Consider the following 26,105-nt stretch of genomic DNA (forward strand, 5'->3'; position numbering starts at 1 on the left):
ACAAGGTCCCTTCTGACCCTACTTCTATGATTCTATGACGATACTACATTTTACTACCTCTGTGTAGCAGAGCACTGGGTGTAGCAGGGCACTCTCCTTTAAGAGATCAAGCAGCCTGAGAGGCTGCTTGTAGAAGGCAGAGGGGAGCTAATGAGGGGCTCACCTGATCAGAAGAGAGCTCACACTGGAGCTGTATAAGCTCAGAGCCTGTACTGGTCAGGGAGTGGGGCCTAGCTCTCAAGAGGAGTCCAGATCTACAGGGGTCAGGGGCCTGGCAGACAGGGGCCAGGGACCCAGTGACCAAAGATCAAAGCTAGTGCCTCAAAGCCAGGTCTGATGCAGTGGGCCTAGACTGTATTAATGGGGTGGAGGCCGAGGCCCCGACAGAGGAAACAACATTATTGTAACATCTGCAAGGCTTGGGGCATGGTGTATGGAAGGAAAAGGAGCCACACACTTTGCCCTTAAGGCTACAGGTACTCTACAGGGGCCTAGTCAGGCTGAGAGTGACCTATCAGACCTGAAGGCTGGATTGTGGCCAAGTGTTAAATTATTAGGAGTATGGCTCACTCTAAGGCCTGTTGGCAGCCTTCCTTAATCAACCATATTAAGATCAAGGCTTGACAGGAAAGCAATCCAGGAAGAGTGGCGTTAGAGTCTGAGTTCAGCAGAGGCTGCAGGACCACTGGGGACATCACTGCCACCCCAGTGGCCATAAGACCTGCCACACACTGTTCTTAATTTTTCTAACCTGAAGGCTTATTATTTCTCCACTGAAAATAACTTCCATAGCCTCTCAGAGGTTCTGCAAGTAAATTTACCATCCAGAATAGTGGCTCTACAGATCTGCATTTCTATCTGAAAATATGAAAGTATCAGAATTTTTACTGAAGGCAGTTGGTGCTCTCTTCTACAGTTTGCATAGAATAGATTCTTCTTCTACTGCTTTTCATTACAAAAAATCACATATGCACTAAGTAGCATAGAAATGGTGTTGCAGCCATAAGAATACTTGCCTTTCACAAATACCTGTGATGGTCCAGGGTATATGCAAAAGGCAAGAATTCTTGTGGGTACTATCTTTTATCAGACCAACTATGTGGTTGGAATAGACATAGGCAAGATTTCAGGTATCTCTTCCCTTCTGCAGACCTCTCACATATGCACTAGGAATTCTCTGTGCATAAGGGTATTTTGTGTTTAACAAGGAAAATATTTGTAAACTGTTTTACTTTTTAAATTATTTGAGTTCAGACAATTCACGTGCAAAAATTTTCTATAATGGCAGAATATGAAATTGGTGACTTGACAATTTCAATGAAATACCCTAATTAGGCTGATTCTTGGGAGATAAGTACTCATTTCTTTCACTGTCGTTGGAAAAATGTATCACAGTATAATTTGAATTAGAAGCATGCTAATCCATAATATTAATTATATTTCTATTCAGTAAATGTGACCAGACAATACTCAGAGAAACATGATCCTGGGTTTTTTTTTTCCTGAAAAGTAAAGAAAAAAAGTGCAAAAATAAATATTCAAGTGTAGAATTTATGGGATATGAACACACGATAATTGTGTTCTAAAAAAATAAATCAAGCAAACCCACTTGACTGAGACTTGCATGGTTTCTCTTCATAGAGAAAGAACCCTCATAAACCACAGCCCAATTATTCAATTTCCCTTACTAATTATGGAAACTACTCATTTCTCGGCCTCAAGCAGTAGATGATGCATCTCTGAAGGGCAACACAAGATTTGTCATAATCTATTGCTCTTTTTATTTAATGAATATCAGGAAAATAAAAATAAATACCCCAGAAGTTCCAGGGTTATAGGTAACTTTTGCTTTTAGGCTAGCTTTGATTGATTGATTCTTTTTTACTGAATGCTACAACTCATAGTATTTTTCCACATTATGATAGTGACAGATGTAATTCAGGAACACTATAAAGCAGTACAAAAAAACACAGATATACATTAAGAATGAGTTCGTCAGTTGCCCTAGCAAGGCCACAAACCAGCTAGAAGGTCCCACATGACTTGCTTTGCTTACCAAAACTTGAACCTACTAATCTGCCATGACTCAGTTAAGGAGAGCATTTAAACATATACTTAATTCTGTCCTTGTTCAGGACTGTATCTAAATAAATGCTTAACTTGGCTTCAGTGAGATTTAAGCACATGCTCAAGAGTTGTACTGAAATTGAGGTATCTGTGAACAAGTGTGCTAGGAAGGCTGAAAATGAGAAAGAAAGGGGTGGAACAAGCCACATATCATGTGCTAAGAACTCACCTTTCATGCTCAAAGAACGTTTTTACATGTGCTCAGGAGATCCGCTCTAATTTAAGTGCCCGCAGCTCGACCCCAGCTTCAAAATGGCAATGGGGATGCTTTAACTAAAGCTCTTTGAGCGATCTTTAGTTAAAGTGCCCTTGCCACCGTTTTGAAGCATGGGGATGTTGAATACATGTGATGCAGAGGCTGCTGAAGCATGCTAATTAGCGCTCTTCAGTAGACTCGATTATTGGAGTCTGCTCTGCTGTGTGCTATCTAGCATGCATCAGAGCAGATGTCCAGCATGTTTATGGGTTCCCAATTTGAATTATAGTTTAAGCACCACTGCCACCATTTTGAAGCCGCTCTAATTAAAGCACCCCTCCCCTCCCCTCCAAAGTATGTATAAAGACATCCTAAGTTGCAGGCAGTAATGAGCTGTGGTAAGTTCAGCCTTGGAGTGACAAGGAAACATGGAAGTAATTGTGATTCCCCAAATCGGAAGTTCTTTGTTAGAGGTATTCTTAGAGGTGGCTCCTCTATGCGCTGCCAGTTACAGTTATCCAAAGTCCCAAGCTAGTCCAAAATCCTTACTTGAAAGTTCTCACTCCCTTCCAAACACTGACCAAGTAAGCACAAAATAAGTCAGTGCCTCAGATGCATCATTTAGAACTACTTACTGCTGAGAGGCAGTGTTGTACTGTTACATCCTTAAAATTATGTGCATAATTTTTCTGTCAACCATTTGGCAAATGATTTCACAACACACACCTCATGTTGTCTTTTTACTGCTGTGTTTTTGGTCATCTGTCTGTTCATCTCTCACAAGTTTCCTTCCTGAATTGTATCCAGCTGTTCAGAAAATTGAAAGCATTGACTGGAGGTTATGTTCAGCCATCAAATACTTTGCTGCACCTAGGTGATTAACCAGTGTTTCGACACTTGAAAAACTATTATCATAAACAATCTCATCATGTCTCAAGGTGTTCTCCTTTCAGATGGCTGCAGAGGCATATATTTAGGTAAACTGTATTCCTCCTATAATATCTACCTATATCGTGAAGGGAAAATTCTTCTAATATTTTAGCTTCATGCTATTATAACTATTCTGGCATAAAGTTACTGGCAAGATAGGAATTAACTTCTGAAGTTAACAAGTATCTATCTATTCATTGAACAGATCTCTATTATTTGCCGTAGGAAAAACTGGGGAAAAAAAATCTACCTGGAAGTGCACAAATGTATAGTCAGATGACAACTATGAAGAATGGATACAAGAGAAGGATATATCCCCATGTCCTGATGTTTTGAGATGAGGGAATCATCTGAAAAAAGAATGAAGGTCAACCCTTGTTGAGTTTGTCTTGCACCTTTCAAGTCTAAGTAAATTTTAATTCAAATGACATAATATTTTATACAAAAAGAATAGGGTAAGAATAAATAAATGAATAAATAACAATAAAAGATCTTAAAAATCAAGAGCTGTTGATTGTTGTCAGCATTCAACACTTCTGAGAGAGAGCTTAAATGAAGAACAGTGAGTTTAATATAGAAACAGAAATAAAGTAAGGAGTTCCATTCTTCCTCCTCAGCTAAGAGCAGAGGTTAAGGGTTCTAGACACAGGATATTTTTGGTCACTTGTTGCTGGATTTAAGTGAACAGAATGTCAAATACAGTATATTGGTGCAGAACTGTATTACTCCACTGACTATCCTCCCAGCTCTAGTCAAGCATAAACAACTTCCTCTCTAGAAATAAACAATCTAATGAGGAGAAACAACCTAGTATTCTTTTTTACTAGTCTGACAGTCTGCAGTATTAATGCCAAGTCTGGCACCATCAGTGTCAAATGCTAACTGAATATCTGTACTAGCAGCAGCAGCATCTCCTGTATGAAAATGAAATGAGATAAAGAAAAATACAGTGAGAAAATATTTTTTTTTTAAAAAAAGAAAAGAAAACCACCACCTCTTGTCATATAATTGTGCTGCAGATGTTTTGCTCTAATGGTCCCACCTATTAAACCACCCAAAGCAAAATTGCTGACTGAGGGCTTATTATACAGATGGACTAGACACAAAAAGTTATACATAGCTTGTTCATAGATGAATGCTAGACTCTGTTTTCCTTGGATGAGAAAGGGAAGAATGAGATGCGGGGAATCATCTATATTTATTGCAAACAGATCCACTGGTGCTAGTCACCCAACACATTTGTTGCTGTGCTGCTTGGTTACTCCTACCATTCCCATGACTTCATTTGAGCGCTAGTTCTTTCTTTAGCTTTTTCTACAGTTATGAATGCTAGAGAATACTTTTTCACCTAGAATTTGAAGCGACAGCAACCTAATACAAGATCAGTAGTTCTTGTTGGTTTTTGTAATAACTTGAAACTTGTACCACTTATTCAGCAGTGGAGACAAAATGCACAGGAAGACGATAGTGTTCACTTTTACTATTATTTATTTCTGGCATTGTTTAGACTATTATACTGTGGTTAGTTGATAGACGAGTTATAGATGTGTGACATGGATTTCAAATCTGGCATTGCTTGAGGTCCTGTTACAAAACACCTTCTACTTATGGATAAAGATTACATGCATGAGACAATTTATAAACACTCTCCAACAAAACACTAGTGTTTTTCAGATACTGTTTAAAAAAGTGTGTGTGTGGAAAGAATCTTAACCCTTTCATTACTTACTCTACATTATGACAACCCAGGAGAGACATAAATCCACTGTGCTTTCTTGTTTTGTAATGGAACACAAAGATTTACAACCATAGGACACTATTTATGATGATACACTGAATGTTCATAAGCTGCAAAAGTACAGGCCCAAGTGAAAATAATTCTAGACCATGATAAATACTCTGTACTCTGGCTTTTTTAAGGGAAAATTTCTGCCAAGTGAATGAGATGAACAGTCACTAATGAATAGGCAGGATGAGACCATTAGGGATATGCCTAACAACTTCATTCCCACTTTTCTACCAAATTGAATCCTTCCTTGAATCATACTTGAATAACTAGGTACAGCCTCTCCCCACCTACAAATTGATTACCAGGTAATGTTATCCTGTTCAAGGATAAGCCTTTCTCCATTGGAACTACTATACAAATCAAGATGCCTACTTATTAATTGTGAGTAAAAGGTCATTAATTCATCTCTGTGTTCGCAAAGACATTGCTTTTACCATTCATTATCTGTTACCTTAAAAAAAAGATTTTTTTCCCCACACTTTTTTGTATGTTTACAAAGAATCCTTTAAAAAGTGCTGTTTATGTTTTCTGCCATTCTTTCATTGTCCTTCAACATTTTACTTGTGGAATAAAGGCCTTAAAGATTGAGTCTCCAAAGTGCAATTTATGACCACTCTCTTCCTACAGTATTATAGACACATTTCTAGGTATTGTGATTTTGTTAGATTGGTCTTGACTATAGAAGGAAAATTAGGATATGATGGTTAAAGCTGCGTATAAACAGAGGTCTGATATTTTCTTACCAGTAAGTATGGCTTTTTATTATTATTATAATTATTTTTACTAGTGGCTGCTAAAACAGAGAAACAGAGTTCTTAACACTTGAAAAAAAACCCCAAAACAGTACTTATTTATATACATAAATTGGGCTTCTGGAGTCTAATGTAAAGCATCTGGCCATTTTTATAATTTTTGTCAATAAATATTGATTGGATGATCCATCCATTCAACAATTAGGACTCTCTTGGACTCTAAAATTATGGACAGGGAAATACAAATCAATTCAGGATAAAAATCTTTTCTAAGGTTTAGAAAGGTTTTTTTTCTTTTTCTTTTCTTTAATATGATGTTTCTGTGGTACTGTGATTCTTGAACTTATAGTGTAGTAGAATATTTAGATGTTTCTAATAGCTACATTTGCTAGAATAGATACAATTTAAAAAGTATGTAGAGCTCAAAATAAAGCTTGGTCATCCAGGGTCATTGGGCAATTCTAAATATTCAACTTAGCTTGGATATATTTTAATTTAACATCCAATTTTTTTAATTCTTTTCCAAATTAAACTAACCCTCAACCCTCTGAAAGACTTCAGCACTCTATGAGTATACCATCTATACTCTTATTGGCTACTTGAAACACAGGCCCATTCCCAAAGCTTTTGGGACTGCCTGCTATAACAGCTCAGATCCACAGCTGGCTATATAAGTAGCCCCATGTACTTACATAAATATAATGTTTGCTTATATATTTAAATATATACATATTTTACCAAGAAGCAACCCCAAATTGGCAGAAATTCAAATCTGAAAACCATAGTGGTAGGAGAGCTCAAAGTGCAAACTACCTCTCAGCAGGAGAGAGGAATATATTCTTCAGAATTAATACGGGTTTCACTATGAGGTAGATACAGAAAGTTTATCATTAGGAGGAATAAGATACTGAGGGAAACAAACCTAAAAGTAAAATGTTTAATAATGGTCATAAGATATTCATACCCTTGCTGCAAACAGTATAAATTGAGGTCAATGGAACTACATTTATATCAACAGGGCACATCTACATGTGCTATTCATTCAACTAAATTAACTCCAGTTCAGTTTTTCTCTTGAAAAATTGTCATATTTACACTTGTGCCTAGGACTGCAGCATGTTGACTTGGTTCAGAACAGCCCCAGCTGCCGGGAGGCCTGGGTGGGGGTCAGTCTGCCAGCCTGGGGCTGCCCCAATTCAACTGAACATGCTGCAAAGGGGCTGGAAGGGTCATGAGGGTGCTTTGGCATGGGGTGGACCAGCAGGCAACCCCCACACTGAAGCACCCTCCTGCTGAAGCCAGACCCATCAGTGCCTACATGTGTGTTGTGGCAGAGTAAATGATGCTGCCACAGGATACTACTTGTGTTGACAAGTACTATCCTACAGTGACATTTATTAGTTTACTGCAGCCTAATAGGGCCACACATGTAGATGCTGAGACTCTACCGCAGTGGCCTCCAAATTTTTTTGATCACGCACCCCTATCAGTAAAAAATTTTTGAGCATGCACCCCCAATATATGCATATTTATATAAATAGAAGTTCTAATATTTTCTTCCCACACCCCAGTGGATCGTCTTCCACACCCCCTGGGGTGCACGCACGCCGCTTTGGAGACCACTACTCTACCACGGAGCTAATTAGGCAACTCCACAGTGAACACCTTGTGTAGCTGTGCCCACAGAAAATTTGGTCCAGTTTGATTTCCCCAAAAAGAAAAAGTTCAAAAACTTTACAATAGAAAACAAAATTATTACTTCCTTTGGAAAACAGCCTCACTGAACTTTTACAGTATTTAGAAGACATGTTATCTGACAGCCAGGCAAAAGACAAGACAATATTCATTTCTTCAAACCTTAGTTTGTTGGCTTTTCGCTAATTTAAAAGACAGCTTAACTTTGTGTTTTATAAAACTATAAACGACAGAGTTAAAGTCAGTCCTCAGCATCAGTTTGGTAAAAAGAATAATATGCTGGAACTTATAAAAGTTTTACCAGGTACACATGACTTTTTAATGCAATGAGTTAATTAACTAAAAAAGTAGCAATTCACACAGATGCCCCACCAAACATTACAGGGGAAGCACAGATGGGATACCATCAAGTGGCATAAATACTCTAGTACTCATTTATAAAATTTGCATAATTTGTCTGAACATCTGAAAGTCTGCAAAAACCACATGCTAGGGAAAAAATGGTGAAATACTGCCTTGTATTAAGAACTGCTTTAATATACGACCAGGTGAAGAACTATGACTGTTTCATATTCTGTGAAGTGCAGGAAAGAAAATGTGCCAAAGAAATAAAGGGAATTCCCATAGAAAAACAATGTATCTGGGCAAGAGTGAAATGTAGTGTGTCTGAATACTATATATTAATTCCTTGTAGGTACACTTTGACTACCTTAAGATGGTGGAATATTTACTTTTTGAAGAAATCTGTAAGATGTCAGAAAATCTGGTCATTTTTCCTTTAATAAGAGATGTTTTAAGATGTTTTATTAAGATGTTTCCCCATCTTAATAAAATCTTTTGTTTTTCAAACTCCCATAGCTCATTTAATTTAATTTCCATGGAGAGTCATCCCCATATTGCATTTATTTTTGGATTCTTGGTTATGTTCAAAGCAAAAGTACCTATAATTTAATAACCGCAGCTAAATGCTTCATCATATTTTTCTTTAATAGTATTAGAGGCTAGAATATAACAATATTTTCCTCCTATCCATGTTTTTCTTTTAGGATTCATTGCTAAAATGTCTGCTGTGTCTTAAAACTCTTTAGAAAAAGAATTATCACTTGCTGCCCCAAAATTTCTGTAGCAAACTTAACAGTTGCCTAAAAAAAATTGCTTTCTTGTTTCCCACTTTAGGAAGAAGTAGCTGTCTTAAAGGAGAGAGAGTGAAAAATTGCATACACTTATATCAAGGAAACACTCTTTCCTTTCAATGATTTTTATATAAAACATACTGGGAAACCTTTTTTATAACCTTATATGTCTATCATTTAGATTAACAGGAAATGGTAATATAGAATCATTTAATAAAGCAAATATTTTTATTATATTATTTTTCACAGAAACCAAAATTGCTACCATTCAAGGAAGTAAAATCTTATGTATTCTAAGAGTGGCTTGTTGAGTCTGTCTGTCTGTCGCTCTTGCTCTCTCTTTTGTACTGAGTGCTCCTCAACTGTACAGCTGGAAAGGGCATTCCTATAAGACTTTGAAAGCAAAGTAGAAAAAAATGACATAAAAGCCTTGCTTGGATTTGATTGATGCACTCTCATATTTGAAGTTCACTCACATCTTTGTGCTAGAAGGCCTGGGTCACTCTATCCAGTCTTCTAATGAGACTGTTCATGAACACTTGCAGCTTTGTAGGCCTTGTTTTAATCAGTGATTGGGAAACAGTCCTGACTGATGGACTTCAGAATCAGATCTAAACAGAAAATAACATGCTCAATTTGGCCTCTGAAGGTGGGTTGAGCAAATCTTTGTGATGTATTGGAGCATTTGCTGAGTGCAAGCACACGTGGTGTGGTTCCTATTTCTGTCGGCAAATACAAATTTTTCACTCAGCAGGAATAATCAGAGCTAACTCGAGAGGAGAAATAACAAAAACTCAACAGCCCTTAGCAACTCAGCATGGAATAGAAGGATTTAAGACTTTAGCATTTTATCTCTATCAATATGAAAATGTATGAGGAAATCTGAACTTTGGAAGTGCAAATAAACACATTTAACACATTATAAACCAAGTATTTTACCAATGACTTGGGAGTCTCTTACTTTGCTTTTTTTCTCTCATCGAACTCCCTTCCGACATAAAAAACAGGTTTACTCATGTGGGTTTCCACTAAAAAGCATTTTGCATTGATGAACCTGATTTTATTTATAAAAAAGCATTTACAGTTTACAGTTATCACCTCTAAACTAATAAGGAAGACAAAATGATATTTTGCAGTTCACAAGAGGAGCTGCACACAAGTAAAACATTTATTTTTGTTGTTTTTGGATGAAATATGACACCAAGGTCCTGAGTACTTGTGATGGTTAAAGATGGGATTGCGCAAGGGGTGGTATTCTGGATATCCTGGCTAAATCCAATATATGTAATTACATTCTGCCAACCTAAAACTGACCCTGGATTTTTAAATAAAGAAAGTCACATCACCTTCTCCCAAATATTGTGTGGTTGTGCTCTGGTAGAATATCAGTTACATTTTGTCCAGAATTAGTTACAAAAGTCATAAAAGGAAGTGATCCAAAGAAACACAGATGCCAGTCCCTAGATCTGGCTAAGCTCTGTTTACTGGGGCAAGTAGTTATTTGATGGAATGAGGCCAGAGGTAACTCATTTCACGTGCTCCTAATATTAGCATCTAATTAATGGGAGCCCATTCATCCCCTTCTATGTAACTTGGAGCAGCCTAAGGATTACTTTAATTGGAAACAATTCAAAGAACCAGTCTATACAGTGACGATTGCTGGAATTCATGCACATTTTTCCTAGCGAGGTCCCTGGAAAATCCTGTAGGCCATGGAAAACAAGAAAGGTTTGTGACTATAAGAGTGGTCAAGCATTGGAACCAGCTACTTAGTGAGATTGTGGCACCTCCATCCCTGGAATTTTTCAAGCACAGATTGGAATGGCACTTGGTTGGGGATAGTCAGGGGTGTCCTGCCTTGAGAAGGGGGCTGGACTAGATGAGCTTTTAAGGTCCCTTTCCTATGATCCTACATTCCTGCATCTCCTGTCCATCCCGAGACCCTATTCTATGCAGTCTCATCTTCCCCAGAGCTTCATTCAAAGACTGGATATTATAATTACATATGATTGAGTTTGTATATGTCCTCTCAGTACCCATTAACTTCATTCCTCAACAATGTCTAAACTCAAAGGTGTCTCTTAGCAATACATTTTAAAGCAAAGTAGGCAAAGTTTCAGAACTGATTTTTGAGGGAAGTTAGAATTGTGGAGTGCCAGAAAAGTGGGAGAATGTAGATTTCCATTACTTTCCACGATTTCACCCACAATCATAGTATCATTCTGCTTTTCATTGCTTTTTCTATTCTTACCTGAAGAACAATCCAAATCACTGTTTCATTTCACTCCCAGATACCATTTTCTTTTTTTTTCAAGTTACCCCTTAAATCTTGTCTCTGAGTTGATTAAATCTTTTTTTCTGAGTTGATTTAATGACTTACAAAAATACTATAGACAATATTCTATTATGGACCTTTTTGTACTCTTTGCATTCTCTCCTCCAAACAACATCCCTAATTTTGTGAAAAAATGTTCATTATTCTTTTAGTTGTCTATAAGCAGCTTTCAGCTCTTCCCCTTTATACCTCAGCAGTAATTAAAAACCTTGACAGAAGTTTTATTTGGAGACTTCTGAAACTGTTCTTCTGTCCCACTATGGACAAGTTAGTTTATTAAAAATGGTTTATCATTTTTGTAACATACTGGCCTCAAGAGCATATTATTAATACAGGACAAATATTAATTCTGAAATTATTTAGCCTCTTAGGTTGATTGGAAGTACAGGGTTCATCCGCTCAAAAAAATCACGCTATCTATATATGTTGTATGTACTGTTATTTCATGGATCAGTATAGGCATCTAGCTAAAAGTGTAGTTTGGAAATGCAGTTTAGGAGATAGAGATGGAAATGGGAGAGAAGATGTCTGAGTTGTCATTTCACTAACATTTATATTTATTTTTACCTAACTGTTCCGTACCTCATCTACCCCTTTAAAAACAAGCATGATATTTATGCAGGAAAGAATTTTCAAAAGTGTCTTAGTGACTTACAAGCTCATGTCCTACTAAAAGTCAATGGATTTAGGTTCTTTACTCACATTTGGAAAAGGAATTTATGACTAGATCCAAGGACTTAGTAGCCTAAAAGTTAGGTGCTGTATGTTTAACTTTCTGGTGCCTGAATCCTAGAATGGAATGATAGGTTAGATAACTAGGTTTACTAGACATGGAGTTAGGTACCAAAAAAAATGGGATCCAGAACATTGAGCAGGAAGCTGCCTGGAGCTGGTCAAGTTGGAACTCTTGAGGACAAGGAATTCTCTTAAATCCCAACTTCTGCCCTCATTGCTGCAGGGTGGTGCTTTCAGTTGCTTTGATCCACCTCCTAGAACCTTATCTTAAAGGTAACCTCCTCCTCTTAAAGAACAGATCAGAACCTGCCCTTTTCTCTGACATTTCGTCATGACCCCAGTCTGGGAGCTGCTTTCAGAGCATTTCCCAGCTGCCCAACTCTTCCCAGTCCCAATTCCTCCCAGTTCTAGGAAAAGTCGAGCTACTGCTGCTGCTCCCCATGTGTTTCCAGCCTGAAGTGACCTGGATCTGGGGAAGGCATGTACAGCATTTCACTGTGCTGGACCTCTCTTGTTTCCTGGGGAGAGTCACGTAAGGGAGTGTACACGTGTTTGTTCCTATGGGAGAAAGTCTTCCACAGAACAGATCTTCCTTGTTGAAAGAAAAACATTTCTCTCAGAATGAAGACATTTCCTGCAGGAGAAACTGCACAAATGCTTGTATGTTCCCAGGTTCTAGAGAGAGAGTAGCAATTCTCCTGATAGAAATGTAATGCCTGACCACTTAAAATGTGAACAGTGAAAGCCATCCTCTTGCCTACAGGTTTTTTTCTGTATTTTACATTAAATAGTAATAGAATAAAATATACAACCAGTGCTAGGAGCAGGCAGCTGAAGTAGGATTCCACTTCCCTCCCAAGGTAAAGAATTGTTCCCCCTCTTGGTTTTTTTTTTTTTTTTGCATCAAAGATTCTTGAATTACTTTTCCATACCATGGCACAGCTTCAATAGGAGGAGTGGACAATGTTACCACTGAATACAGCTTACAGCCTGGTGGTGACAGTAGTCTCTTTGGAGGTGGGAAATGAGGATTTGATGTCCCCCATTTGACAGCTCTAACCTTAAGCAATTACGCAAAAATGGGTAGTTCTATCTCCTCCCAGTTGTTAAGAAGAAGTGGCAAGAACCTCTAATTTCAACAACCCCTAATTTAATGTGGAACCCAAATTTGGTATATGCATGTTAAGTGCACCCTGTGAACGACTACTGAATTGAAAACCTCAGGGAACTTAAGTGAACACCTATTTTCTAGAACGTGACTGGACTTAAGCATAAGGTAGATGCCAAACTGCTCAATCCTGTCAAGACTAGGGCAGTTATAGGCACGCACACAGGCACAACTCTGGTTGCCTGAGGAACTCTGAAGTTCAAAAGGTACGATGCTTCTTTAGGCAATGCCATGACTAACCGACAACAGAAAAAAACCATGATTTCTAGGGAATCATGTGAATTAATGGTGAATTTAAATATAAATTAGTGGCGAATTTCCTAAGAGTTTGGGAACAGATATAAATTTCAGCGATTGCTAATCTTCAAAATATTTAATCATTTATAAACAAAATTAAAAATTAGGGAGCATTAAAAGCCAATACTGACTGACTTAGTAATATGTTTATGAAATGAAGAAATTTCCTAATCTATGCTACTTTTTACTGTAATACAAATTATTTCTATATGTGTGTATGTATGCTATAGTTATATACAGGGATGTGCTTAAAGACTGTGGTGGAAAATTGAATATTAGTAAGATTGTTTTTCTTTTCACCCTTAAGAAACAAGTTCTAATGACCTTTTAAGCTATGAAAAAAAGCATTTATGGTAAAGACACTAAGCATATTTAAGGAACAAAATTCACCAGCCATCCCCATCTTGTGTGTCAGAGTGGAGGTAAGTCCGGTACTAGCAGCGAAGAACCACTCCCACTCCTCCCATGCAGCACCAAACTGGCTTGGACTTTCTGTGGCTCAGGACTTTATCAGTGAAGTCCTTTGAATGAATCTACTATTCCCTCTACATCTGGAGTCAGAACAGTGTGCCACTACTCCCTTGTATCTCTCTTGAACCTCCAGGCCAACTTACCACAGACCCAACTGGCATTATGAATCTCTCTACAGGGATCCAACATACAAACAAAGAGCAACATATGTTTAGGCTTCTGGAGGAGACAGAATATGGGATGACTGGCTTTAGATATTGGTGAACCAACACCCACACTGGAAACCCTTGTCTTTGGAAACTCACCACTGTAAATACCAGATGAAAAGATAGCAAAATATATACCATTAATGTTCTCTGACTTGGTGTCTTCATGGAAAAAGACACTCACTCATTCTGCCCACATCTTTTGTTGGATTCATTGCGTAGAATTTAAGCTTTTGTCATCCAACATGGCAAAATCATTCCAGATAAGTTGGGAGGAGACTGAAGGATGCTACTGCATCACCTGGATACGACACGATATACTAAAGTTTATTAAATCAGACAGTTGAGTATTAAAAACAAGTGAAATGAGATATGGCAGCATCTTTAAAGGTCTGTGCTAATATTCCAAAGAAACCTGTGGCTAACTGGTCAGCATGAAGCAGAGCCTCTAGGGAGAGAGGCAAGAAGAATAAAAATACCTAATTCTCATGTAAAGTGTGGAAAAAGAGGAAAAATCGTTTATAGAGGCTCTTACAGAAAGAAATCTGTACCTATGTTAGATAACCAGATATGAACACATACTTACCTAATTCCTGCTTATCTGTTACCTTGCAGCTATAATACGAATAATAGAAACATATATTTTTTTAGTACTTGCAACTAGAATTAGCATCCCCTTACCAAGTGGTAAACAATCTGAAAAAGAAACAAGACTTGATTGTATTTTATTTAAATGTTTTAAAATATACATTCTGGTTCCATTTGGGGATGTCCCTGCTGGTAGGGTGCAACCCCAAGTTGCGATGTTATAGCATGAATTCGTCACAGATAACACACTTAAATAACATCTCTTTGCTATACTCCTCAGCGCATACAGTATGCTCCCCACTAGTCTGTTCTGAGTTCTACCACGTGGGAATTTGAGCTTGGGAGGGCAAAGACTTTCATTATATTTGGTGGCTACCTAGAAGCACAAAAGTGTAGTGTGCTGAAGGGCTTGTGAAATGAAGTAACCCAATTTTGGGAACCACATTTTCATTTCTAAATTGCATTGGCACATAAATGTACAGTATTCCAGGTGCAAAACGATATGCATTTGAATGATTTCAGAACCTGCATATGCGTAAACATTATAATATGCATGTGCACATCCCATTTTAATGAGGTTTTGAGGGTGCACGGAGCAGCAATTTAAAGTGTGCCCCAAAGTGTGCCTATAGCTTCACTCTAAACCCCCAAAGGATTTGCACTTGGAAAAGGCATATGTGCTTATGCAACTTTGCATCCATACAAACAGAAGCTGGTTAGGCTTTTATTTTGGAAAGAGATACAGTACTGATAGAAAAAAATGATTCTTTTATTCTCACATTTTGAATGCTTAAAGAAATGAGTGTAAAAAATAACAATATGATCTATATCCTAGTTGCATGCTAATTATAACAATTTTAGGAAAATATTCAGTGAGCACATATTAAAATTATTATATTACTGGATTCACACATATTCTACAATAACAGCTAAGATTTTGAATTAAAAGTATATGATTATTCAATATGCAATACAGGCACAAAGTCATTAAAACACAGTGAGCAGAGGCTGAAAAGGAACATGTTTTCCTATCTTAGACAAGCATCAGCTATAAATAAGTGCTCTACACATACAAATGTTTCCGAATCAAAGGGAAGAAAGCAAAGGTCTAACTGCCATGTAAACTCATTTTAAATGTCATGTCTTATTAGAACCAAATAAGTGGAATGTCTGTTTCCCCCCTTTGGTTGAGCCATCAAATTTGTCAAAATTTTATGATAATTCATTCTATCATTCCTCAGACATTTAAATGACAGACAGTCCTTGGGAAAAAAAATCCCTGTAATCCTACTCTTCATGTTAAACTGCCTCCAGAGAGGTTTTTAAAATACACCACATCATGGTAGAAGCAGAGCCCTAAACTTCTCAATTCCACTTATGATTTGCTGCCTTTTTGGAAAATGACAATAAATTGGCTCTCTACTATTCTTGACCTCTTGACTTCTGAACCATGGCTGTCCATGCCTTAACTTTGCTTGTTTAAGTCAGTAGCTATCGTATCACTCTGATCCTCTCCCAGAGGGTCTGGAGATTTAACTCTCCTGAACGGTTAAGCTCCCCCTCTAGTGTTCACTGCTCATCATATTATTCCTCCAAGAAGGAGGAAAGAGAGATGCCACTTTATAACTTCACACAGAGACGGCTGCTACTCACTTATACCTTCAGAGTATAATAGCATGAAGACAAAAAGGTAAATAGAGCTCTTGAGATCTATTCTTACTTGGCTTCCTTTCCTGTCAACTTCATAAAATAACATAAACATAAAATGAAAATGGTATTCTGAAATACTTATGAAGGGGTGCCTGATTTTGCAATCACTAACTACTGGCAGACAGCATAACTGATCTGGCAACGTGAATTTAGGAGGCAGACAGTGACCTAGTAACCCTTTGTATGGTTGAAAGCTTGTACATGAGTGAATGAGTTCACATTTGAAACCAAAGCACAGAAGTTCACTATTTAGGGGCTGGTTACAAATCAAACTGAAGCAGGGGCTTCTCCCACATCTCCTTCCTTGGTAAGTCTTGATACTAACCTAGAGGGATGCCCCCCCTCCCCTCCCAGTTTGATTGAGTACATATATCAGCATGCTCAGTAAGTTTTAGTTTTTACTTGAATGAAACAATAGCAACAAGGACTATCAGTTATTTTTAATAGTTTTAAAATCTGGAAGCTTGAAAGGTTAAAAGTTCAGTCTCCTTGTTAAATGCACTCTTGGACCCTCAGCTAGACACAATCCAGAATTTATTGTGCAGTGAGAACATGTAAAAATGAACTTAGCCCTTTACATGAGGCTGTCACCTGCAAATCTGAATGGATTTTATTTTTAAAAGCACAGTATGTATTGCTTTGAAAAGTCAGACTAATAGGTCTACATGCAAGAAAAGTGGAACATGCAATATTGTAAAAGATAAAAGATTTAAAGAAAAGATGTATATATGCCATGCTGAATTGCTAGCCGTCTATACTAACTTGAAGTTAGTACATCTCATTCAAATAGAAACATAATTCTGTGAGTAATAGTAATCAAAGTTAGAAGAATTCACAGAAATGTATTGTTAAAAAGTTTCTATGCTCAATATATTCTGTGCTAATTGGTCAAACTGGTGGAACAGTTTTTGTTAGAGAAAATGGTTCTTTTGAAATAAAAATCCTTCAAGAAAATGTATTAATTTTGCCAAAATTGTTTCAAATTCTAAAAAAGGAAACTTCCAACAATTTGGAGTGTCACATATCAAATTTTTTCCTATGGTCCTGTGACTTTTACTAGCTTTTGGAAGTTGTCTAGTCCAGTAGTGTGGCAACATAGCTCTGTATGCAGAATTTTTAAACATATAAACACAGGCTAGCACATAATTTTGCACGTATGTTTGAATCAGTAGCACAGCTAGGGAGGGGTGACTTGGGCAGGTGTCCTGGGTGTCAAATTTTGTGGGGTGGAGTGGAGGAGGGACAGAGAAAAATGCCCAGTTGCATCAGCAGCAGCATGGCAGCAGCTGGAAGTTACTGCTGCCCCCAAGCATCTTGCTGCCATAGATGTTTGCCTGCCTTGTTATGCCTCTAGTTTGAATTCAATGTAAGATATTTTAAGTGGACAGAGCTTTTGGAATTCCATTTAGTCAGCTTAGTCCATTGTGGACCAAAAAACCCCGAAACAGAATCTCTTACTTACTTTACAGATAAAGCATAACAGGTGTGGGGATAAGGGTAAATCTGATTATTTTGGGAGAATGGGGTGGGAAAAATTTGCAACTGGAAAGCATTATCCTTTACCACCTTTATTTTCTATAGCTGTCTCTAATAGCCAGACAGCAGGAATAGAATATGCACTGGGCAAGGAAGGTATCGATCCTCAGAGAAATGTGAGATATTTTTCAAATAACAAATACCATTTTAGCTGTAAAAGATAAATCTAACTGCCCTGAATTTTAGTTTCTTTTGTGCTCACTCATTATGAGCAAACCCCTTGCGCTACTGAACAATTTATCCACATGGGTAGACTCTGCATGGACAGTAATGATGAGAGGGACAGTGGCCACCAATGGGCCGCTATTTGTCTCCTATGAAGGTGAGCGGGCTAGTGGGCAGACTTAGTTCAGCCCAACTTGTCCAGCATAAAAATGAAAGCTAGCTGTGTAAGCAAAAGGAGTGGTACAGTTTATTTTCTCCCTGAAGCAAGGGAGAAGCAGGGACCAGATTGTGACTCAAAGTCACAATCTGTTTTCTACTTGGATCCTAGGGCAGCAGACTAGTTTTGCCCTGTGAGGACAGGCTCAGTACAGAAAACCCTCACTGGCAAGTAGATAAGGAGAGAAGGGATATGTGGGCATAGTTTTGCAATCCAATGCTCAAACTTCTACCTGGGGGAGGTAGTATAATAAAAAAGGCAGAAATTACAACAGAAGATGTTCCTCTTCAATTTTGATCACTCCAAATAGTGTCCAGAGTAGGGCAAATAGAGACAGACAAAGACTAGTATATTTAACAGAGATGTCATTTAAACAGTGTATAGCAGTACAGCAAATTAATAAGAAATACGTTTAAGTGATATAAAATAATGAATGGCATGGATGTCAGAAAATTAAATTAAAAATTATACTTCCTTACAAACTATCTTGTTAAGCAGTGAAACTCACTGCCATAAGAAAATGGGGCATAAGGATTTAAAGAAAAGGCTAGAAAGAGGATTCAAAGTTAATAAATAAGACATTTCAAATGATTACATTCATGCAAATCCTTATGTTTCAGAGTAGTAATGAGCCCCAAGTTATATGAGGTTAAAAAAACTGTGACAGGGGACACACTTGGGGTTGGATCTCGAGCTGGCTCGCCAGCTTGTCTATGGAGAGCAGTCCATCCCATCTCTCCTGCCACGACTCTGCTGGTACAGTAAACTGCTGGTAAATGCGGGAAACTACCCATTATATGCTCCAGTGCCAGGGGGTGCTACCCACAGCTCTGTACCTTCCCTACCATGTGGCCCATGCCTTGCAGACAGCACCCACTGGTATCATACTCCCGGCCACAAGCCGGACAAAACCTAGTCCTCTGCCAGGCCCCCCCCCACACACACACACACTCTTCCCCCCTCTCACAGGGGCCTCTCAAACTCCACCCCCTCTCACAGGATCTCTTGCTTGCTGGACCATGCTGTGCCCCCTCCACTCTGCCCTGCTCGCACACACACACACACATGCACACTCTTCCCCCCTCTCACAGGATCTCTTGCTTGCTGGACCATGCTGTGCCCCCTCCACTCTGCCCTGCTCGCACACACACACACACATGCACACTCTTCCCCCCTCTCACAGGATCTCTTGCTTGCTGGACCATACTGTGCCCCCTCCACTCTGCCCTGCTCACACACACACACACACACACACACACATACACACTCTTCCCCCCTCTCACAAGGGCCTCTCAAACTCCACCCCCTCTCACAGGATCTCTTGCTTGCTGGACCATACTGTGCCCCCTCCACTCTGCCCTGCTCTCTCCTGGAATGACCCTTCTGGCCATGAGGCTTATCTGAATCATGCCTTGGCTGGTGACTTGCAGTCATTTGTGCCTTTCCTGCTACCCTCACCTGGGTCATGCCAGCCAATTCACCATATGGAGGGCCAAATCTGCCCTAGCCCCTCACTGGGCTTTATATACACAACACCATAATCTTGTGGGGGTTGGCCCTTGTGCTGCCCTTCTGTCTGCCCTTCAGCCCTACTCAACACACCCCCTGGGGCTGCTCTTCAGACCATCCCTTCAGCTCTACTCAACCCCGAATTGCGCCCAGTTCTTCAGGTCTTGAAGATGCACCCTACTCTAGGCAGGCTCACCTACACCCCTGCTCTCTCAGGGTCTCTCAACTACCCCCTCTCTAGGGCTCCACAGCTGCCCCCCCAGGAGCCACACAACTACTCCCTCTCTCTGGGGCCACACAACTCCCCAGGCCCTCCGGAGTCTTGCACCCCTGCAGGTTGAGGTGGCTGCAGCCATGCCTGGCCCCATTTCTCCCTCTTAGTAACCCACCCGAAGGTGGGGGCTGGGGTTTAGGCACCCCATCTGCCTTATACTGGGGAGGGTTCATGGTCCTGGTATTTAAGTGGGGATGCCACACCACTAGCAGTTCTACCAGGCCTCCCTATCTTGGCAGGGTACAGTTTCAGGTCATGTCCAGGACCAATGGGGCCTCCTCCATCCTCATAGCTTCACTCTTACCTCCAAGGTGTTCAAGGAGCAGTTCAGCCTGACATTACCTCCTTGGCTGCTCAACACAGACTGCTGCCTCTCTGGCCTATGTTTGAAAATGGCTACCATCATCAGGTACCTGGCAGCTACCTGCTCCTACGTTTTAAGTGGCAGGTACCAAAGATGCACTGCCACACAAACCATTCCCCTGCTCCAGTTATTTCATAATTGGGAGGTATTAGATTTTTCTTTGAAGGAGGGTTAGGGACAGTATAGGAACAGATAGCCTTCCATCATGATCTAGAATGTAAGGTTCTAGGTTCTATCTTCTGTTCCCCTACCTAATTTCTAATCTTAATAATAGTTGCTTACCTTAGATCAGGGCTGTCCAATTTCTAAGTGGCTGGGGGCTGTGCACCCCTTGGGTTGCAGCAGTGGAGGCTGCAGGCCTGGGGCCACACCAGGGTGAGCTCTGGGTGTCCCAGGCCCTATGCTGTGCTGACACTTCCCTGCTGTGCTCTGCAGAGTTCCTCCCTCCACCACAGACCCATGTGGTTGCCTCACCACAGTGCCATGTATCCATGTGGGCACCCCTTTTCACAGTTGCACCACACACACATACAGCTCTGGACTCACCCTCAGCTCTCTGAGCTGCAGTGTATTACACACTGTCCTGCCCCCCAGGGTAGGGACAGGAAACAGAAGCTAGAGGAGCAAGCAGGAGCCTATTAGCTTAAATAGAGACTATTTTTCAAGGATAGTTTCTATACTACATTACAGCAAAACTCTAGGAACATAACATTATAACATTTCTTTAACTTCAGTTAAGTCCTAGAACCATTTAGGGTTCTTTTTTTATGGAGGGAGGGTTTCAAGTCTGCTAATGTTCTGTGAACTTATCTTCCCTCCATTACTATGTGTTGAGAGATAGGCTTCCTGTTTTTTTCGTTATGCTTGGGAAAGTATATTTGTGATTATATGCATGGGTTATGTGTGTGAAGAAAATATTGGAGAAAACCTGTATCAAAAAGGAGAATTTTATAACATAGCTCTGTGGTCAGTTCTTTGGCCATTCTTATACCCTGAAGGTATGAATTCCACAGGCTAGGCTGAACTTTTGAGATAGGTCTTTCTGCTCCAGTCTCAACCCCCCTCTGTTAGTCAACAATTGTGCTGAACAGCTGTCATGAAAGGTCAGGGAAGGAGAGCCAACCTTTGAGAGAGCAAGGACCAGTCCCTTGGAGGGATTTGTATATTAAGGAAGGGACCTTGAACCAGGCTCTGCATTCAATATTGAGCCAATGTAAAAAAGTGAAGCATAGAAATTATGTGCTTAGAGTAACCTTTGCTGTTAAACAGATTGGCTGCTACATTTTTTAAAACATTTGGCATCTTTTCAGGGTGTGTGGCTTCATTCCTAGATATAATGATTTGCAATAATACCGTCTTATGTTTTTCTTCCTCTCTAATTTTGTTAGCAAGTAAATGATGATCAAGCCAATACACATAAGCACCAAAGCTATCCAATTTTCATTAATATGAACGTCCTCTGCTACAAACCGTACAATCATTTTATCAGATCTTTCTCTGGAAATTCACTGTTTTCTTTCTCATGGATATTATCCATATGATTATTCAAAGAAACAATCAAAACTCCTTTTACCAGTGCAAATCAATCAATCACATCTTCGTTCCAGACACTGCTTGTTGTGTACTGAAGAATCATGAAGCACCCATTTTGATTTTCTTAACTATGTGCTTACCTTTCATTTAACATGGAAAGATTTCCAAATAGTTTAGAAGGTAAACATAACCCTCTATGGGCGCGTCCACACATGCAAGCACGTATGCTTGCAGCAGCTCAAATAGAAGTAGTGCAAATTTGAGCTGGGGTTTTTTGCCCCAGTGCATGTGCTTGGACATGCAGTTTGTTGAGGAGCAAATTGTGCCAGTTGGGGCAAAATAACCCTTCCTGACTCATCCCAGATCTGTAGTCAGGGGGAGCTAGAGCCCAAGGCCAGCACCTGTGTTGTACCCAGCAATATAAAAAGCTGCTCTGTCCTGGCCCCAGCAGTACAAAAAGCTGCCCTGGCAAATGGCTCAGGGCTACTCACTCTCAGGAGCTTCTGGGGCCCAGCCAATTGGTACCTAAGGACACTACCCCTTGTGTCAGCTGGACTGCTGAAGCAGCCTGAGAGTTCCCTGCACCCTTTACCCACTGCAGTGGTCTGGCAGTGGGGGCTGTTGCCTGGCTATGACCTGCTGCACACCTGCCAGACCAGGATGAGGCACCTGCTCCTCTGGGCCAGCTGCCAGTGGGTTGTGGATGCAGGGCTGGCTTTTGTGTGGCGCTACTGCCATGTGTGCCCCCTGCCTGGCCATCTGAGCAACTATTGCCCGGAAGATGTTCCAGGTGTGGTGACTTGCTTTTAACTGTCAAAGCATGTCCCCCTGGCCCAACTGGGCCAGGAGGTCAGCCACAGCCAGCTGGGTCCAAGGTGCCAGCTCTGAGCAAGCAGGGTCCTGCCACTGGCCTCTCTAGCAGGAATTCTGGTGTTCCCTATTGGAAAACTAAGAAAACCCTGATAAAAAAAATCCCAAAGTCACTCTGTAAAATACCCCAAAATCCATGTTCCTCCACAATTAAAACAAAATACCACTATAAAGAGAGAAACAGTGAGAGAGAGAGAGACAGAGATCAGTTGGGCAATGTTTTATTGCTATATCTACAATGTTAAAGCACTGGCTTTTAAAGAGCTATGGCCACACAGGGGTTACGGCATCCCAACAGGGGCCAAATGGCCCCCGCAGGGGATACCCCCCCAGCAAGGCCCACATGCCCCACTCCAGTCCACCAATTGCTGCTCCACCTGGCCCCATCCTCTGCCGGCTGCTGCAGCCCCCCTGATGGCTGCCCATTTTTGTCAGGAACCAAGGGCAGATGAACATTAATTTTCTAAATTTTTAGGGGCCCCGTGGGCCAGATAGAATGGCCTCGCAGGCCGGATCTGGCCCACGGGCCGTATTTTACCCACCTCTGCTTTACAGGGTTCATATTTAAGTTTGAGTAAGATAGGGATGTTGCGTTTAACACAGATATTTACCAGCCATCTCATATTCAAGTAACTGATTGTTTTATTTTTCCATTTCTTTTACATTTTGAAAGAGAATTCAGTGATGGATTGACAGACAGAGTCTGTAAGGGGGTTTTTGTTGCTTATTTTAAACCAATTTAGGGATAGACACCTTCAAGTGGAAGACAGGAGTTCATTCTCTATTTCTATTCAGCCTTTGAGTCCTCTGTAGAAAGGCTGTCCACTGCACTGATGAGCATTGTATAAATTCACTGAACCTGTATTTTAGTTTGTTCTGGAACATCCATTATTAAGTGATAATGACTTTCAAACAAGCAAGTTAACAGCGCCCTAACTAACATCAGGTTAAGATATTGTAAAGTTTAATTTTTTTGCAATGAATGAAATGTTGACATTTAAAATCATAATCACCTAGTTTTATAGCTACAGTTGAGAAGTGGGCACAGCAACTTGGTTGCAGGGGGAATGGACAAAATACCTTTAAGATGCTATGGTCATTCTCTTGACTCTGAACTATTTGGAATATTAGTCACTCTAAATTATGCCAACTGCCAAGAGTTCAGCTAAAGATTGCTTTGATTTTCTTAAAGAGCTCTTTTTGCTCAATAATTTCCAGTTGTAGACCTAGAGTGCATACAGCCATTCATAGCATCTAGTTTATGTTCTTGCAGGTTACTTTAAGCTGCATTAATGTAGACTGGGAACGGACTTTGCAGCTGTTCATCATTCTTGGAAACTGCATGGGAAAACCGATGTAAGCAAATCTGAGGGGGAGGAAGGGCAGAAGGGCCTGGGCAGGTAGCAGGTCCACTGGGGTGATTGGTGGGTCCCTAAGGGGGTGCACAGTTGGGGAGGGGGAGATCAGGGGGCCAAAAATAGCCCAGTCAGGATTGGAGGTGTGTGTGAACAGCACAGCCCCAGGCTTGGGGTAAATGTTGGGCTCTCTCAGCCCCAGGATTGTGCTGTGAAAATGTGCAAGCATTTGTAAGATCAGATCAACTCTTTCTTAGATCAGGTTAACCCTATATCAATCTAAGTTAGTATACCTACTCAGATGCACTAATATAGATTAGGTGTACCATTCTTTGGGTGATTTAAACCCTTTGCGCCCTGGTTAGATTGATCTAAGTGTTACGACATATAAAGTTTATGTAAATTTGTAAACAATGACATTTTTTGCTTTGGGTCAGTAAGACATTAAACTGTATCTTCCTGAGCTACCATAAGTTCCTATATACTTTAGGTGTCTGATGCCACCTTTTTCTTTTATGAATCACGTATCCCAGTTGGACTTCATCTGCCATGATACACTGTGGTCACAAAATTCTATCCTTGGACCAGTCAACCTGGTAGAAACACTTTGCCCTGAATGAGCCATGGTCTCATGTTACTGAACTGCTGTGGTGCATAGGGAGTGGATAGACATACATATGGTTCTCACAGAGTCATAGAGAAGTAAGACTGGAAGGGATCTCCAGGGGTCCAAACCCCTTCCTGAGGCAGGATCATCCCTATACAAACCATTCTATACTAATCCATAATCTAAATTCCCCATAAGACTCCAATCAAACTTGACACAACACAAACCCAACACCCTAACCTGCTATAGATGAAGCAGGGGAATCAACATCCTGCTTTTATAAGATGTTGTCAATATATGCTGAAGAGATCCTGGTACAGAGCCACACCCCCTGCTTCAGAGGAAGGCAACTTCCCCCCCCGCAATCCATACCAATCTGACTCTGGGGTAAAATTTCTTCATGGCCCCAAATATGGTGATAGGTCTGTCCCTAAGAAGAGTGGCAAGACCTTCTAGTCAGGAACCACTGGCTTTGGTCCTAGCAGGACCATTTCCCAGCAGGAGCACTGACACACTCCAATCAAAGTCTCTAGCCTTGGCTGTAGCCAACCCCCAAGGCCTCTGAGGAAGGCTTAAAAACACCCTGACACATAGCAGAAAGGGTGGAAGGGGGAAACAAGCAAAGCCCAGAAACATGGGAAAGACCCATAGTAGAACATAGGCATAGCTCTCCTAGATCTTTCTCAAACAGTGGCTGTCCAACCTCTTCTTGAACACCTCAGTGATGGAGAGTCTGTAACTGCCTTAGGCAGTTTATTCCACCGCTTCATTATTCTAACAGTGAAGACGTTTTTCTGGATATCAAATCTAAACATACTTTGCTGCAACATCAAGCCATTGGTCCATATCCTTCTCTCTGCAGCAAGAGAGAAAAGGTGCTTTCTCTCTTCTTTGTTTGAAGACTGCTATCATGTCCCTTCCTAAGTGCCTTTTCCATAAGCTGAACAAGCTTAGTTCCTTCAGCTTCTCTTTATATGACCTGCTTTCCAAGCCCTTTATCATCTTTGTTACCTACCTCTGGACTCTCTCTGACTTTCCCACATCCTTTTTAAAATGTGGAGCCCAAAACTGCACACAGTACTCCAGATGTGTCCTAACCAGTGCCAAGTAGAGGCACTGTTACTTCCTATGTCTTCCACCTAATGCTTCTATTGATGCATCCCAAAGCTGTATTTGCCTTTTGTGTGGCTGCATCACACTGAAGACTCATATTGAGTCTGTGGTCTACCAACACTCCTAAATTCTTTTCCATAGTGCTGCCATCTAGCCAGATGTCAGCCATTTTATATTTGTGTTTTTGATTATTCCTCCTGAGACATAGCACCTTGCACTGTGGGACTCTACTTGAAACCTCCTGCCATTCTGACATGGACCTGTTAATCATTACCCTTTTCTTTCTTGTGGTTATTGAGCCAATGATCTATCCACCTTGCAGTAGTTTATTTAGCCTACATATTTCCAATTTATTTATGAGAAGGGGGTGCAGGACCTTGTCAAAAGCCTTGCTGAATTTCAGATTATAGTATATCCACAGGATTCCCTT

The 26,105-nt window shown here is 40.3% G+C and overlaps 1 long non-coding RNA gene across 1 annotated transcript in view; it reads left to right on the plus strand.

Moving 5' to 3' along the window:
- Positions 1 to 15,381: 15,381 nt before the first annotated feature.
- Positions 15,382 to 26,105, plus strand: part of LOC109297239 — a 116,854-nt gene continuing 106,130 nt past the window's right edge. The window contains exon 1 of the long non-coding RNA XR_002097253.1: positions 15,382 to 16,112. This is a non-coding gene — a long non-coding RNA (uncharacterized LOC109297239). The remainder of the gene's footprint in view (positions 16,113 to 26,105) is intronic.

The sequence above is a fragment of the Gavialis gangeticus genome, unplaced genomic scaffold (assembly GCF_001723915.1).
Source record: "Gavialis gangeticus isolate Ggan-Ray unplaced genomic scaffold, GavGan_comp1, whole genome shotgun sequence".
NCBI lineage: Eukaryota > Metazoa > Chordata > Crocodylia > Gavialidae > Gavialis > Gavialis gangeticus.